This window comes from Pseudophryne corroboree, chromosome 2, assembly GCF_028390025.1.
Source record: "Pseudophryne corroboree isolate aPseCor3 chromosome 2, aPseCor3.hap2, whole genome shotgun sequence".
NCBI classification, from domain to species: domain Eukaryota; kingdom Metazoa; phylum Chordata; class Amphibia; order Anura; family Myobatrachidae; genus Pseudophryne; species Pseudophryne corroboree.
Genome location: NC_086445.1, coordinates 1,743,020 through 1,749,019, shown reverse-complemented (window position 1 = coordinate 1,749,019; position 6,000 = coordinate 1,743,020).

The window sequence follows — 6,000 nt, the reverse complement described above, 5'->3', positions numbered from 1 at the left end:
GTATTGTCCTTACCGTGAAAAAGCCTTTACGCCGTATTGTGCGGAATTTCCTCTCCTCTAACCTGAGCGAGTGTCCACAAGTCCTCTGTGTTGATCTAACCAAAAACAGGTCCCGCGCAAGCTCTGTGTATTGTCCCCTTATATATTTGTAGATGTTGATCATATCCCCTCTTAGTCTCCGCTTTTCCAATGTAAACATGCCTAGTCTTTCAAGCCTTTCCTTGTATTCCATCGTCTCCATGCCCTTAATTAGTTTGGTCGCCCTCCTCTGTACCTTTTCAAGCTCCAGGATATCCTTTTTGTAGTACGGTGCCCAGAATTGTACACGGTATTCAAGGTGTGGCCTCACTAGTGATTTATATAACGGGAGTATAATACTCTCGTCCCTAGCATCAATACCCCGTTTTATGCATGCTAATATCTTATTAGCCTTCTTTGCTGCAGTCCTACTTTGGGTACTACTGCTTAGCTTGCTATCTATGAGGACACCTAAGTCCTTTTCCAGTACAGAATCCCCTAATTTTACCCCATTTAGTAGGTAGGTGTAATTTTTGTTCTTGTTACCACAGTGCATTACCTTACACTTGTCTGTGTTGAAGCGCATTCTCCGTTTGGCTGCCCATGTTTCTAATTTAAAAAGTCGTTCTGAAGAGACTCTGCATCCTCCTCTGTATTTATAGCCTTACACAATTTGGTATCATCTGCAAAAATTGACACCATGCTCTCTAGACCTTCTGTTAGGTCGTTAATGAAAATATTGAACAATAGCGGTCCTAATACTGAGCCTTGCGGCACACCACTTAGCACTTCAGTCCAAGTTGAAAAAGATCCATTAACCACAACGCGCTGCTCCCTATTATCTAACCAGTTTTTAACCCAAGTGCATATTGTGCTTCCTAGCCCTGATTCTTGTAGCTTGTAGATAAGTCTCATGTGTGGTACAGTATCGAACCCTTTGGCAAAGTCTAAAAAGATTACATCCACGTCTTTACCCTGATCTAGGTTTGCGCTTACTGTTTCATAAAAGCCAAGTAAGTTGGTTTAACAGGATCTGTCCTTCATAAACCCATGTTGATTTCTTTTAATGACCTTATTGGTTTCAAGGAACTTCTGAATACTATCTCTTAGAATACCTTCCAATACTTTCCCCACTATAGATGTAAGACTAACTGGTCTATAATTACCTGGTTCAGCTTTACTTCCCTTTTTGAATATAGGCACTACTTCCGCTATACGCCAGTCTTTGGGAACCATACCTGATATAACTGAATCCTTAAAGATCAAAGATAGCGGTTTTGCCAGTTCAGAGTGAAGCTCCATTAGAACCCTTGGATGAATGCCATCGGGCCCTGGTGATTTATTAATCTTTAAATGTTTTAATCGGTCACAGACTACTTCCTCGCTTAAATAAGTACCTATCAGTGTGATATTCTCATTATTGAGATTGTGTGTCAGTCCCTGAATTGGGTCCTCTCTAGTGAATACTGTTGAAAAAAACTAATTTAGTGTGTCCGCTATGTCATTATCATTTTTGCTTAAGACTCCCAACTTGTCTTTTAAAGGGCCTATACTCTCCTTCTTCAATCTCTTGCTATTAATGTATTTAAATAATTTTTTGGGATTCGCTTTGCTTTCCTTTGCTGCTAGTTTTTCAGTTTCTACTTTAGCCGCTCTTATTTCCTTTTTGCAAATTTTGTTACATTCCTTATAGTGCTGAAATGACTCTGCTTCCCCGTCAGATTTGTATTTTTTAAATGCTCGCCTTTTCTTGCCCATAAGTTCCTTAATCTTTTTGTTAAGCCACATCGGTTTATGATTTTTATTCCTTTTTTTGCTACTCATAGGAATACATTTGAGTGTATTTTTAGCTAGCAGGAATTTTAGTACCTCCCATTTCTCCGTAGTATTTTTTCCTAAAAACAAACCTTCCCATTCAATATCCCTGAAAAATACCCTCATCTTTTCAAAATTTGCTTTGCTAAAGTTTAAAGTCCTAGTTGAGCCAGTATAGGGCTGTTTATAGAAACTGATATTGAATGTGACTATATTGTGGTCGCTGTTTCCTATGGGTTCCCCTACTATAATACCTGATACCAAATCCCCATTGTTTGTTAATACCAGGTCTAAGATTGCATTGTACCTAGTTGGTTCCTCAATTAGTTGGACTAAGTAGTTATCATTTAGTGTGTTTAAAAACATATTGCCCCTAGCAGTATCACATGAATCGTTTTTCCAGTTTATCTCTGGATAGTTAAAATCTCCCATCACTACTGTGTCTCCTACTCCTGCTGCTCTTTCAATTTGCTTTAGTAACAATTCATCATTAGATGCGTTGATACCAGGCGGCCTATAGCATACACCCAATACTAACTTTTTAATTCCTTTTTCCCCGCATGCAATTTCTACCCATAATGTCTCGACAGTGTCTACAGTCCCCTCCTGAATATCTTCCCATATATTAGGTTTTAAAAACGGCTTTATGTAAAGACACACCCCTCCACCCTTTTTATTTAGTCTGTCTCTCCTAAACAGTGTATAGCCCTCTAGATTGACTGTCCAATCATGAGATTCATCCTACCAAGTTTCAGTAATGCCTATAATATCATACTGTTTGCTTGCTGCAAGTATTTCTAGTTCACCCTTTTTACCAGTAATGCTTCTGGCGTTTACATACATACAACTAAGATAAGTATTTTCCCTTGCGTTAGGGACATCTTTCACCTTATGTAGCAAGGATGACCTGTAATCGTCATTGGTTAGTGCTTTGGTAAAATCCCTTTTAGTACCCATGTTAGTAACCTTACCGCCTGCTCTTACCCTCCCCCCAACTTCTCCCCCATTTCGTTTACTACCGCCATCCCCACTATTCTCACTGCATGACCCGTAGTTTCTAGCTAAACCCTCCCCCCAGGCTCCTAGTTTAAAATCTCTTCCAACCTTCTAACCATCCTTCCCCCCAGCACCGCTGCCCCCTCCTCAGTCAGGTGCAATCCGTCACGACAAAAGAGATGGCGCCTGACAGAGAGGTCCGCCCAGTGTTCCAGGAACACAAACCCCTCTTTCCTGCACCAATCCCTAAACCACACATTTACCTCCCTAATCTCCCTCTGCCTCCCTGGACTAGCGCGTGGCACGGGTAATAATTCCGAGAATATTACCTTAGATTTCCTTGCCTTCAGTTTCTTTCCTAAGTCCCTATAGTCTTTCTCAAGGACATCCCACCTTCTGCTAACTTTGTCATTGGTGCCAACGTGCACCAAGACCGCCGGGTCTTTGCCAGCCTATTCCCAACAATCTATCTACCCGGTCCGCGATGTGCCGTACCCGAGCACCCGGGAGACAACAGACTGTACGGCGATCACGGTCCCGGTAGCAGATTGCCCTATCTGCCTTCCTGATGATAGAATCCCCTACCACCACAATCTGACTAGGTACCTCTCTATCTTTTATCCCAACCGCGCCAGAGGGACCGCACCTCTGGATGCTAGAGGGAGCAGTCTCCTCCGGCACCGTCATTTCTTCACTATCATCCTCCGATTCCTCGTCCAATCGGGCAAATTTGTTCGGGTTTGATAGTTCAGAGATGTCGTGCCTCCCCCTCTTTTTCTTCCTTCTGTGACCCAACTGGCTACCTGATCATCATCCTCTTCTACCAGTGACCCCTCCCGCAACTCCTCCACCGTTCTGTCTAAACTATGCTCGAGATTGTGAATCTCCCTCAGTCACGTAACGGTTTGCTCTAGATCAGTTACCTGGGCTTCCAGGGCAACCGTTCGCACACACCTCGTGCAGATGTAATCACACTGGGCCGGTAGCTCCAGGTGTACATTCATCTTGCACGACATGCACTGAGTGATGTCCCCAATCACAGCCCCTCCCATATTGTTTGTAAGGTCTAACTCCCTGTTACTCTCACAGAAAAAGCAGCAAAAATAAAAAGTAGAAGACAGGCAATCTCACTTATACAATAAATTAAACTGGCTTATACTTATCTATCTTTGTGTAACTTCCCATCTGGAGCGTACTGCGAAAGTACGGCACCTATGCCTACCGTAGAAGCATCAACCTCCAGGAAGAATGGTTTTAGGAAATCTGGCTGCTAAAGTACCGGGGCGGACATAAAGGCTGCCTTCAACTGTGCGAACGCTGCTACTGCTTCAGAGGACCAAAGGCTTGGGTCAGCCCCTTTCTTGGTTAGGGCAGTAATAGGCGCAACAATAGTAAAGAAATCCTTTATAAATTTCCGGTAGTAATTTGCGAATCCTAGAAATCGTTGTACTGCTTTCAGTGAAAGAGTCCAGTCTCGAATGGCAGAAAGTTTCTCCGGATCCATACGCAACTCTGTTCCTGAAATAATGTAGCCCAAAAATTAAATAGATGGGACCTCAAAGGTGCACTTGTAAATTTTGCCATAAAGATGGTTCTCTCGCAACTGAAGGAGTACTTCCTTAACTTGTAATCTGTGCTCAGAGAGATTCTTCGAAAATATCAGGATGTCGTCCAAATATACCACCACATTTAGGTACAACATGTCCCGGAAAACTTCATTCATGAATCCCTGGAAGACGGCGGGGGCGTTGCTGAGGCCAAACGGCATTACCAGGTACTCATAATGCCCGTCCCTAGTATTGAAGGCCGTCTTCCATTCGTCCCCTTGTCGGATACGTATTAGGTTATATGCTCCCCTTAAGTCGAGCTTAGTAAACACTCGAGCTCCACGAACTCCTTCAAAAAGCTCTGTGATGAGCGGCAGAGGATACTTGTTCTTAATGGTGACTTCATTTAGACCACGATAATCGATACATGGCCTCATGCCTCCATCTTTTTTCTTCACGAAGAAGAAGCCTGCTCCCGCTGGGGAAGTGGAGGGACGGATGAATCCCTTCTGCAGATTAGACTTGATATATTCTGTCATGGCTTGAGTATCAGGAACTGACAAAGGATAGGTACGACCTCGAGGTGGCATTATCCTCGGAATAAGCTCAATAGGACAATCCCAGGGTCTATGCGGAGATAATTTATCGGCCGCCTGTTCCGAGAAGACATCTGTAAACTCTCGATAAGCCTCTGGAATAGACTCCACGTCCGACTTAGCCAATGCACGAAGTGGGAAGACAGGAGTAAGACAATTCGAGTGACACAAAGGACTCCAAGAAATTATCTGTGTCGACCTCCAGTCGACATGAGGGTTGTGAAGCTTGAGCCAGGGAAGACCAAGGACGAGATCGTGAGACATCTCCTGAATCACAAGGAACTCCAGATGTTCTTGGTGCAAAGCTCCCACTTGCAGCTTAATTGGCATAGACTGACTTGTAATCAAAGCATTAGGAATTTGGACACCATTAATAGCAGTTATCGTAATAGGTCGTTCGACCGACTGTAACATCAAGCCCAAACTCTGGGCGCAGGAAAGGGAAATAAAATTCCCCGCAGCTCCTGAGTCCAACAGAGCCTTAACGGTTTTGACTTCTGACTCAGAAAACAAAGACACTGAAAGTAAACAGTCCACTGTCGGAGAAGATTGAGAAACCACCCCTAGCTTGACTTCTCCGGAACAGGCTAGGACTGCCCATTTCCCGGGCGAGACTTGCAAGACTTGAGGAAATGATCCGCGGCTCCACAGTAGAGGCAAAGTCTACCCTCACGCCGACGCTGACGCTCTTCTGGGGACAGCCGAGACCGATTAATCTGCATGGGTTCGTCTGGACTGGAATTAACTGTCTGCTTAGAAGGAAGAGATCGGAGCCTGGACCGGTCAGACCGACTACGTTCACCAGCTCGTTCCTGCATACGAAGATCCACCTTTACACAGAGTGAGATCAACTGTTCCAATGAATCTGGCAAATCCCTAGTAATCAATTCGTCTTTTAAACGATCCGAGAGCCCGTTCCAAAAAGCAGCCCGAAGGGCATCATTATTCCAGCTCAGTTCAGAAGCTATAGTTTGAAAGTGAATTACATACTGTCCCACTGTACGAGAGCCTTGTCGAACTCGGAGCAA